Genomic DNA, 12314 nt, shown 5'->3' with positions numbered 1-12314 from the left:
GAGCCACCCAGGCAGGGATGTTTGTGTTCAGGGCTGTATCACTGTGCGAGGAGCATGTGTAGCTTGGTAACAGTAATAGACTCCAGCATCCTCAGCCTGCACACTGCTGATTGTAAGTGTGAAATCTGTTTCTGACCCACTGCTAGTGAACCTGTCTGGGACCCCAGTGTTACGGTTGGAAACCTGATAGATCAGACCCTGTGGTGACTGGCCTGGTTTATGTTGAAGCCAGTACAAATAGGTCTTTCCATCACTATATTTCAGACTCTGAGTAGACTTGCAGGAGATGGAGACTGTCTCTCCAGGGATGACAGACAGGGAGAGGGGAGTCTGGGTCAGCACAACATCCCCACTGGATCCTAAAGAAAAGACAGAAAAATTTCAAGTTACATACAAATATTATGAGCTCTAATTATCATTTCCAATTTCTTATTTATGTTAGCTAAAATACTACTTTGTTTTCCTCTCATTATCAATACTTTTCATCCATACAACAAAAATGTACAATCACGATAATGAACCTGAGATCCGTGAAGTGTAAAGAAGCCACTAAACATCCCCTACATCATCCCCACTTCCTCTGTCACAGTCCTGACCAGAGTATAGGTCCTTCTTCCTTCTGGAACTTTCCTCACTCTCTCAAATCTAAACATCCCATGTTCATCTGCACGACAAGCCGTACACATCGAACACGCGATAGAACACACATGGAGAGTGGAGATGCCCCCAGAACTGAGGTCCCCATCCTCCTCTCATGCCCACTCTGTCCTTACCTGGGACCCAGAGCAGGAGGAGCCCCAGGAGCTGAGCAGGGAACCTCATGTTCAGAAGTTTGAACTAAGGAGTCCTGATAAGTCAGAGCAAGACCAGACCTGAGCTTTTATCTCAGACTTGCAAGGGAAGGTCCTCCTTGGGGAACAACATGCAAATCCCCTGGTGGGGCAGCGGTGTAGACAGAGCCAGAGGAGGGTGGGAGGGGTCAAGCTCAAGCAAAGTGAAGTAAAGCTCTTGTGTGTTTAGATGAATACCATTAGCTAAAGTTTATACTGCTTGAAACAGTGGGAAGAAGAAATCTCACTGAGAAAGTGCAGGAGACAGTGTACAAGGCCTGGGGCTCCAAGAAAGCACTGAAGACCTGACATGTAGACAGATGTGTCCAGGGTCAGTATTCAGAAGGGGACCACCATCTTGCTTTTCTTCCCAGATGATCTAGATAACAGAACAGCTAGTACTGACCTTCAGAAATTTCTCCAAACAACAGTGTGGAGGTGAGCTGGTTCAAGATCTGTCCAATAACTGTGGTCTCAGGTTACCTGTTTAAGAATATTGAAATCAGGTGTTAGAACTGCTCTTTTCCTGGCACCTAGTGAATTAAATGTCAAAGACACTTAAGTCAAATGAAATTGACAGGGGAAAAATCATATAGCTTGTGCAGAAAGTTGATAGTTCAGTTCAGTATAAGGAAAAATGTGTAAGAATTTTATGTAAAATGAAATGTCAAATGAAATATCAAAAATCCAGCTGCTTCAACCTAGTGCATATGCTCTCATGATTCTATCTGAGTCTGTCTTTGTCTCTGTTTCTGTCTCTCTCTCTCTGTCTTTCTGTCTCTGGATATATCTATATGTATATATGTTGCTGTTTTTCTTTAGTTGCTGAGATGTATCAAACTCTTTGCGACACCAAGGACTGCAGCCCACCCACCAGTCTCCTCTGTCCATGGGATTTTGCACGCAAGAATACTGGAGTGGGATGCCATTTCCTTCTTCAGGGGATCGTCCCAGCCAGGAAGCCACATATATATATGTCTGTATATATATACATATGTATACACATATATATGTTTGTATGTACGTATATATATATATATATATATATATATATATATAATCAAAGAAGTTCTTGAAGAAAAGTTCACTTGAGATGATGGGACAACATGAAACATGTATGACCGTGTTTTCTTTTTCCCAGTGGTGCTTAAAGAGACCTCTTCCTCTGTTAACTCTCATTAAGTAGAACCAGTTTCCACAGGATTTCCTGGTTCTTGTCAGTTCTGTGTGAAGAACTAAGGCTCTCACTGCCTGTACGTTGGAGCCACAGTCATGAGCCTGCATTTCAAAAGGAGATGGTGTTTGTGAGGAGAGCAATGACCGGATTCTTTATTTGAATGTCTCAGGTGGCCTGTGTCTATCACTGTCACCTTTCTGGGCTTTTATTTAAGTCCAGTTCTTATGGAATCAGGCTCCAGGCCACCAGTGCTCAGGGGTCAGTCTGTCACACCAGCTTTTATTAAATAGGAAAACTACAGGACTGTTCTCATGGGTCAGCCTGATGCAGGTCATGGTGAACTGAACGGTTCCTGAAAAATAATGACCATGTCAAATTCCTTTTGTCCCGAAAACAGAATCTTGGCAATTATAAAAGTAGACTTTGCTTTCTTAGACTTTGGGCAATTTAAATCCAAAATCAGACTAACCTAATCAAGAGAAATGAACTAATACAATATCCTGCAAGATTCCATAATAATATTTGGTCTTTATATTCTTTGAGAAATACTCAAGAATAAAATTTGATAACTAAGCAAAAATGATGCTTGCCTTTCAACTCTGAACTTTATGGTAATAATCTCATTCACTCAAAAAAAACCACGGTGTAAAGGGAGATAAAGAATTTTATATGTTCTATAGTTCACCAAAGTGTAACTCACTCTTATATTTATTTATACTTCTTTAAGTTTTTGCTTTCTTTGATCTTGTCTTTTTTAAAAAAATTCTCCTGGGTTTTCTTCCTGCTTTCTGAAGCTATCAAGACAAATAGGGGTTTCTAGCAGGCGGCAGGCAGGCCGCTGTTCTGAAAATTCCAGCCCTCTAATTAACGATGCAGTGAACGCAGTCAAAAGATAAGCATCTGAAAGAAAAACAAACCAATACGAAACAAAGTGAAGAAGCTATTAGAAATATTAATGCTAGTTTTATATGAGTCCTTTAGCATCTATTAAAGTAAGAATTGCTTTTGTGTACTATTACTGGTTGAATTCTGTTCCCCTAAAAATTATAGTGACATTTTAGACTCGAGGACCTCTGAACATGACATTATTTAGAAAATAGCCAGTATTGATATCATTTGGTGATCATGGTGTGGTTATACTGTGCTATGGTGGGCCTTTAATATAAGTGGCCTTCTAAGGGAGGAGAAAGGACACAAAGACAGAGATTCAGAGAAGAGACCATGTGAAGACAGACGCGGTGACTGGACTTATGGTGCCAATGGTTAAGGAAAACCTGGGGCTCAAGGAAGGGAAGAAAGGTGAGGAGAGCCTTCACCTCCGAGGGTAGCTGCCCTGGCCTGGACAACACTTGGTTTCATTCCTCAGGGCTTCAGTCCTGACAGAATACCTTTCTGTTGTTTTAGCCTATCAATCTCTAGTAGTTTCTCATAGAAGTCTTAAGAAACAAATAAATTCAGTCCTGAGAATGGAAACATAAATTGTGGGGAAAAGAATTAAAGTGAGAATTCTGTGGTGTTTTCTTTTATGACAAATCAAGTTTTCAGAAACTCCTTTTACAAAATATTCTTTAAGATGGATGAATTTCAGAGAGAATTTGTCTCTTTTGTGAACTTACTAGAAAACTTTTTTTTTAATTTTCTTTTTTTTTTAATTTTATTTTATTTTTAAACTTTACAATATTGTATTGGTTTTGCCAAATATCGTAATGAATCCACCACAGGTATACATGTGTTCCCCATCCTGAACCCTCCTTCATCCTCCCTCCCCATACCCTCCCTCTGGGTCGTCCCAGTGCACCAGCCCCAAGCATCCAGTATCGTGCATTGAACCTGGACTGGTGACTTGTTTCATACATGATATGATACATATTTCAATGCCATTCTCCCAAATCTTCCCACCCTCTCCCTCTCCCACAAAGTCTATAAGACTGTTCTATACATCAGTGTCTCTTTTGCTGTCTCGTATACAGAGTTATTGTTACCATCTTTCTAAATTCCATATATATGCGTTAGTATACTGTATTGGTGTTTTTCTTTCTGGCTTACTTAACTCTGTATAGTAGGCTCCAGTTTCATCCACCTCATTAGACCTGATTCAGATGTATTCTTTTTAATGGCTGAGTAATACTCCATTGTGTATATGTACCATAGCTTTCTTATCCATTCACTAGAAAACTTTTAAAGGTCTCTATTATTGCTTGTCTTATCTCATAGACAACTATCCTAAAATCTACAGAAAATGTAAAACCTCTTAGAAATTGATTCTCTGTCAGGAAAAAAGTCTTTAAAATATTCCTCTCCTACTTTAGACAGAAAGTATAAGATTTCTCATTCTAAAAAACACTCTCTGCCTCACGTATGTTAGCAAACCAGGCTGAGGCCTGTAAACAAAACTAAATAGCAGCCCACACTAGTCACGTCACACCACCCAGCAACAAGGAGAGTTTGTCAGGGCTGAGTGTATAAGCTCTATGAGTTCCAGGTGAGGGGCCGGCCTCTGTGAGCCTCCAATCTTGACCGGAGTCAACTGGATGAGGAAGGCCTCAGGCAGGCAGGTTCATTGCACTTTTGACTCTGTTGTCAGATACGATTAGTTTCAGTTCCTCAAAACTAGAAGCCAGTGTGTGATATGCATGACCTTGGAGACTGTGCTGTTGGTGTTTGAGCTTGTTTTCCTGCTGTCATTTTCTGTTGAATGGAGACTGTAACATTGTGACACCCTCTGTGCAGGGTTTTTTGCGGACCTGGCCACCCTCTCAGACAAGCCCATGCTGCCATGGGCAAGGTTAGAGACACACAGAGCCCTGTTCACCTCCTGGATCCAAGCCAGGATCCCTTATGTGAACAGGTGAGAGATTGTCATTGAGGAAGAGTTGAGAGCAGTCCACCCAGCAGAGGGCGCTCCCTGCTGCAGATCTGCTGGGCTAGATCCTGCACCCAAAGGCTTTTGTGATGTCCAGGGAGCTGATTGCCTTTTAAACTTGAAAGCAAATTGTCACCCTCAGGTTTTGGAAAAGCAATTTAGTTTCTAGGAAATAAAGACAAGTCTATGTGAATGTATTTATCCTCTGACTGTTGCAGGAAGGGGGACCCCTTCCAGGGCCCAAAACTGGGCTCTTGTCTAACACTTGGAAATGAATTGTACGAGGAGACACATGTGCTGAGAAAGCAAGATATTTTATTGAGAAAGGGCACCTGGGTGGAAAGCAGTAGGGTAGGGGAACCCAGGAGAACTGCTCTGCCGCGTGGCTCACAGTCTCATGTTTTATGGTGATGGGATGAGTTTCCAGGTGGTCTTTGGCCAATCATTCTAATTCAGAGTCTTTCCTGGTGGCGCAGGCATCACTCAGCCAACATGGATGCTAGTGAGAGGGATTCTGGGAAGTGGAAGGACACGCGGTGTCTCCTTTCGACCTTTCCCTAACTCTTCCGGTTGGTGGTAGCTTATTAGTTCCCTATTCCTTATCCGGATCTCCTGTCATAAAACAACTCATGCAAATTGTTACTATGGTGCCTGGCCAGAGTGGGCAGTTTCAATCAGTGTGCTTCCCCTAACATGACTGTATAAGCTTTCTCAAAACACAGGTGAAACAGGTTTGATCCATGCCCATCTGTTTTGCATCATTAAAACCTTACTTTTCATGGTCATGATAGAATCGGTATCTAAATGTTTGACTCATTTTTGTTTCCTTTCTCTTAAAATAAGTAAAAAATTCTGTACATCTACACAACTGATCCATAGGATGAAAGAGGAAATCGTGTGCTGGAGATGGATCCTCTGTCTGTAATAGTTGACACTGTGCGCTGTATCCCACTCACCCATAGACGAACTGGACAAAGTAAGACAATAATTTCATTGCACTGCCCGCCCAAGCTTTCTCTGCCATATAAGCTCTTCATGTCCTCTGGGATCTTCACTCAAAACTCACCCTTGTACTCAAAATATATTCTCCTACAAAAGCACAGATTCTCTGAATGTTTAATATTTTTCCACTGTCTACATGTGTTTTTTTTCTTTGACCTCTAAGAATGTGTAGTTCACTTGAGAAATGGGGAGTGGAGAACACTTGAAGATTTTAGGCAACAAATCACAGATTCTAGTCCCTTAAGTTTTAGTTGAAGCTGCCTTTGAATGCGAATTTGTATGGTATACCAAGATTGCAAAGGAAATAATTTTCTCCAATTTTTCATCTGGATAAGCAGGTGTACCTGAAAAAAAGGAAACTATAAGCTGAGAAATCTCAAATTTAATGTTTTTTTTTTAACCTACTCATGATTTCAGGAGTTTAGAAATCCTAATACAGAAGGGATATTCAAGATATTGTAGGGGAAAAAATCAGGTTAAATCACTTAACTGATATTTAAAATCAACTGAATTCTCTGTAACCATTTCTTTTCATCTCCCATTAACTCAAATATAACGTTTTGAACAGGAAAGACACAGGGATGAATAAAGTATTTTGTGGCCATTCCTCATCTTAAAATAAAAATACATTGCCTTCATGAGTAAGTGAGAGTGGTTTTTCTCTGCTGTGAAGTTCGTGTCTACCTAGTCACTTTGACCAAGACCAGGACTGAAGTTCAAACGCTCTCTGAAGCATTAGCTGACCCCATCTTTTGGTGCTTCCAGAAATTTGCATGTTGGCTTCTTTAAAACAGTTACCAGACCAAGGAGAGAATAAGAATCAGATGTTAAAAATAAGTACATAGGTTGAATATTAAATAGGATAACATTTGCACTCCCTGGAGGAGTTAAGAAGGTATAAGATTAAGGAAGAACTATAGCCTATGATAAATTGCTGGAAACTTCCTCGTGCAGATGTTACTCACATTCCATACCCTTATCCTAGACAATCAGAAACATGATCCCACAGGTTGTCTCTCTGTTCTGGTATCCCCACAGCCTATGTGAATTATAAAACCAGTTATTAGAATGTATAGAAATCTATTATTTCAGGTAATTCCCCCCAAATAATTTATTATTTTATAAGGAGGACAATTTGTTTATTCTATTATAAAAATATACCAAATAATTGCTGGTTACAATCAAGCTAAACATACAAAACCTCTTTGTTTGAAACAGACAATAATGTTTCAAGATGCAGTCAAATCATTTGTCTTGCTATAAACTAAAGTTCTGGGCTTTCCTGGTGGCTCAGTCAGTAAAGAAACCAGCTTCAATGCAGGAGATTCAGGATCGACCCCTGGGTCAGGAAGATTGCGGAGGAAGGCATGGTAACCCACTCCAGTATTCTTGCCTGATGAATCCCACAGACAGAGGAGTCTGGTGGGCTACAGCCCATAGGCTCACAAGAGTCAGACAGGACTGGAGCGACCGAGCACTCATGCACAAGCTAAACTACTAGTGTTGGTCGCTACACTTCTATTGTTTGGAGTTCATGACACTTAGAACATGTAGAAAAAAGAGAGAAAGAGAAGCAGGTGAGAAAATATGTCTATGTTAAAGAATTGCAGAAATAAAAGAAAACAGAGATTTAGAGAGAGCACAAGAGAGAGAGAGAGAAGAGGCATAAAGTGAGTTTCCAGCCTCGCAGCATCAAAATATTCAAGGTGATAGGCAAATAAAGAGAAACTTAGGAAACATGCAACATGTATTAGAAAATGGACTTGACTGCCTCCTGGTGTGCTTTTGACACAAGGACCAGGTGACAGTAGATACACGTGAAGATAATTCCAATTTAAACCCTCCTAACTGGAGCACCAGTTCTGAAATTGTGTCAAAACAAAGTCATTAGCAGTGAGTTGGGAATCTTTTCAGGCTCCTTGGTGATTTTCTGGTCGTTGTGTAGTTGATGATCTCCCTTGGTTGGACGTACTGCCCAGATTATATTTCTGGACAAGAACACTTGATACCAAATTGCACAGAAAGTTTTCCCCCAATGGTAAGAGAGTTTTCAAGGGTCTCATAAACAAGACTGGGATGTGCATCACTTTCCAGGGTTCTGAATGTGTGTCTTTTTCTTAAAGGAATTGTCTGACAGCCTCTGTGACTTCTGGACACTAGATAGTCCACATGTAGGAGGGCTGGTCTGGCTCATGGACCACGTGACATTGAATCTGCCAGATTTCAGAGGGCTGTGCAATGGGTTCAGCCTGTGGTGCGAGCAGCCCTACCTCCGGGCCAGTGTGGACACAGAGAGCTGATCAAAGACATCAGCCATCTGGACATAACCGACACTCAGAGATGAGACTGCTGAGCAACAGGAAACCCATCAGGGAACCTAGTGGATGCTCCAGGGGGGACATGGCAGCCCTTCCCTGGTGGGACTGTGGGGTGTGAGCTGCCTTAGTCAGAAGGAAGGAAGAGGCTGTGGGAGGCTGTCCTAGTGATGCCCTGATCTCTGTTTACAAAAAGAGGACTCTGCCTGTGACCGAGCTGCTCATGGTCTCTTTCTCGAGGCTCCAAGGCCACTTCCACTAGAGCCCATCCTGGTGTCAGCTCATCCTCTGGGCACTGCATCTGCTCCTGCCACCGTGAGAAGCTGAGTCTCTCTATGGTAAGTTTGTGTTTGGATCTTTATACACCATTCAGGGTCCAGTGAATTTCCTGCTCAGAGAAAAACGTGTAGCATCTCCAGGCTCCTCACTGATGATGGTAGTAAGAAGTCAACTGAATTGGTATAAAACTGTTCCTCCTGTGAATATGTGTAGAAATACCTCCTGAAGTCCAGCAGTTCTCTGAATGTGTTACAGATTCTGTGTATACCGTTTCTTTAAATTTATATTATAATCAAGAATCCAGCTTTAATTGCACTTACTATGAAATCCATTGTCTGGAAAGGAATGACCTCTAATAAGTTTTATCCCTTTAACCATAAACAGTATTATGTAGTCCAGGTGGATTTGAAATTATTTAATGTAATCCACGCCATGTCAGAGAATGTGTCTAGCATGCCTGTGATAAACTCAGAAGTATTTTTAGAGCATTTCTAAAAATGGGATGTATTTGAAGTATTCACATTCTATACAACTATCACTAGAACCAGGAGTCAGATGCACTTTTAGGAAACGAACATTCATGTGAACCCAAAGTATTTATTTATTGTTTGAATTTTTTGTTTTTATGACAATATACTACCAAGTTTCTAACCTCCTGATAAAGTGATCCTGATAAAAATGTGAAATAAAATGTAAAAATAAATCTCCATGCTGTTGCTGTTGCTGCTAAGTCGCTTCAGTCCTGTCTGACTCTGTGACCCCATAGATGGCAGCCCACCAGGCTCCCCCGTCCCTAGGATTCTCCAGGCAAGAACACTGGAGTGGGTTGCCATTTCCTTCTCCAATTCATGAAAGTGAAAGTAAAGTTGTTCAGTCGTGTCCGACTCTTTGCGACCCCATGGGCTGTAGCCTACCAGGCTCCTCCATCCATGGGATTTTCGAGGCAAGAGTACTGGAAGGGGGCGCTATTTCTTTCTCCAAAATCTCCATGAATGTTGGGCAATTTGGAAATCTAGCCACTGAAAAAGTTACCAATAAAGAAAATGTAAAGTGGAAAATTCATATTTGTATAGTATCAGGGGAAAATGGAAAGTGTAAGAATTAGATGACTTGAAATAACAAAGTAAAAAACATTCCTTTCTTGTTGAGCCAATGTTTACCCAACATTTTGCTCTTATATTGTTTTCCAAAATTTCATGTGGACAGAAGCTCTGACTTGGGTCAAGTGCACCAACCCAGCTGGAAACCATAAATCCACCTGAGGTTTGAGGCCTCATAAGGTAACTTCCATGAGAGAGGAGAGTCCTGAAATCTGAGTCAGCTGGCAGGCTAGGGGTGCTGGGTCAGAAAATAGGAAGCTCCTACTTATTCAGACATTTTCTTTTTCTTTACTCAAGGCTGCTGTGTGCATCTTTAATACTTGTCTGAATGCTGGAAGTTGGTCTCCATCTCCTCGGCCTCTGCTGGACCACCTTCAGGAGCAAGTCGTCTGGAGACTGCTCGGCTGAGTTAAGGTGACATTGATTAGGGGACATGACCTTGGGTCTCTGCCCAGGAACATCACTGATCCCTTGATGAAGGAAGATCTCAATCCCTGGCCACACACTCATTTCCTGTGACATGTGCAGTGGCCGAGACACAACAGGGGCTTCCCAGGTGGCACTAGTGGTCAAGAACTAGTGCCTGCCAATGCAGCAGACATAAGAGACATGGTTTCAGTCCCTGGGTTGGGAAGATCTCCTGGAGGAGGGCATGGCAAACCACTCCAGTATTCTTGCCTGGAGAATCCCACGGACAGAGGAGCCTGGAAGGCTACAGTCCACAGGGTCGCACACAGTCAGACATGACTGAAGCAACTTAGCAGCAGCATACACAACCCAGGAAACCAGGCAGATGGTCCTTCCTCCCCGTGATTCCATAAGGAACATACTGGGTTTTCTCTCTGGGTTCTTCTTATCAGTCCTCCACAGCACCACCATTTTTAATCCCACTGAATAGAAGCCAAGAGCAGTATTCTCAGCTGTGTGTGTCGACTCGATTCCATTCACGTTTCCATTCCTGCAGTCTCCCAACAGCTTAAAATTCTTAACTTTTGAGAAAAAGAACTTGGCATATTATTCTGTATCCTTCCAATATTCCTTGGTGTAAATTCTATACACTACCCCGTCTAGTTTATGTTATTAAAAAAACATTTTTTAAACCCAGGTTAAGGAAATCTAATCCTCATTTTTTTTTTCTCTGAAAGTTAATTGAGACAATTAATGTTAGCATTAGGATATTGTGCTTGCTATCATTTCAAAAAAATTAGAACATTCATAACTCGAAATTTTCACTAAATTTTCCCCACTAAGTCTGTCTGGGGACTCCTTGTAGAGACTGTGATCTGACACATGATGAAGAAATAGGAAGATATATAGGAAAAAGGAGATTCAGAAAGTGCAGAACGTGGAAAAAACTATTTTTTAATATTATGACATTTTATCTCCCTAAAAATCCCACCAGCTATTCTGCTACAAATCTGCCTCATGTTTCCCTGATATACTAACTGTATTGATTCTAAACGTCACTGTACACTAGGGGGAAAGCAGGATGACCTCTCACTCACCTCTCCCTCCTCAGGTCTGTTGGCTCAGAGGGCACTTAGACCCCCCATTGTCCTGTTGGTTCTGTCACTCAAGAACCCACATGGCCTTAATATATGTTGTCTGAAGTTGAGCAAAGACACTTCATCACCTTCCTGAGCCCTCAGACACATTCTGTTCCCCTGGTTCTCCAGCATCTTCCTCCTACACAGACTCAGAGACTCTGCCCGCCTGCTCACCACACAATCAACACATGTGAGCAGCTGGGCCACCAGGAGAGGGGGGCTTATGTTCGGGGCTGAATCACTGTGGGAGGAGTTTCTTTACTTTGCTGGCAGTAATAAACTCCGGCATCCTCAGCCTCCACCCTGCCGATTTTGAGGGTGAAATCTGTCCCTGACCCACTGCCAGTGAACCTGTCTGAGACTCCAGAGGCCTGGTTAGAAGCTCCATAGATCAGGAGCTGTGGAGACTGGCTGGGCTTCTGCACATACCAGTGCAAAAGATTATCTCCATATCTATTTTGAACACTCTGACTGGCTCTGCAGGAGATGGATGCCGTCTCTCCAGGGATGACAGACAGGGAGCGTGGAGTCTGGGTCAGAACAATAGCCCCATTGGATCCTAAAAGAATTAGAGAATAGTACAAGATTTCAGACAAAATTGAGAAGTTATTTTCAGAATTTCCCAGTTTACTTCAGGCTAAATTATTATTTAATTCTGATTAATATCCCAAATTTCTAGTTTCAAAATAATCTAAGATTCACAATGTAAAAAGAGATTTCTAGGAGTCACGTGCACTTGCCCACACTTTGTATCTCACAGTGTTTGCTAGAGCACACCTACTTGTTTCCTCTGTATTTATCCTCATTCTCATATTGCTGAATATCACATGCCCTTAACAGAGGGTGAGGTGTGCATCTAACATGGGGGCAAAGACACATGGAGAGCAGTGCTGCTCCCAGAGCTCACCCCCCATCTTCCTTTTCATGCCCCTCCGTCCTTACCTGGGACCCAGAGCAGGAGGCAGGAGATGAGCAGGCAACCTCATGTTCAGAAGTTTGAACTGAGGAGTCCTGATAAGTCAGAGCAAGACCAGAGCTGAGCTTTTATCTCAGACTTGCAAAGGAAAGTCCTCCCTGGGGAACCACATGCAAATCACCTGGTGGGAGCAGTAACATGGATAGAGCCAGGGGGAGCGGAGACTCGTGAGAGCAAAGGGAGAAAAAGTGTCTCTGTGTGGAAGAAAGACCTTCAATTTCAATA

General features: G+C 42.1%; 1 pseudogene; it reads right to left on the bottom strand.

The window, feature by feature from the left end:
• Positions 1–11334: 11334 nt before the first annotated feature.
• On the bottom strand, positions 11335–12099 carry LOC123328749 (annotated as a pseudogene).
• Positions 12100–12314: the final 215 nt, after the last annotated feature.

The sequence above is a fragment of the Bubalus bubalis genome, chromosome 12, assembly GCF_019923935.1.
Source record: "Bubalus bubalis isolate 160015118507 breed Murrah chromosome 12, NDDB_SH_1, whole genome shotgun sequence".
NCBI classification, from domain to species: domain Eukaryota; kingdom Metazoa; phylum Chordata; class Mammalia; order Artiodactyla; family Bovidae; genus Bubalus; species Bubalus bubalis.
This window is presented reverse-complemented; position numbering and strand designations above follow the sequence as displayed.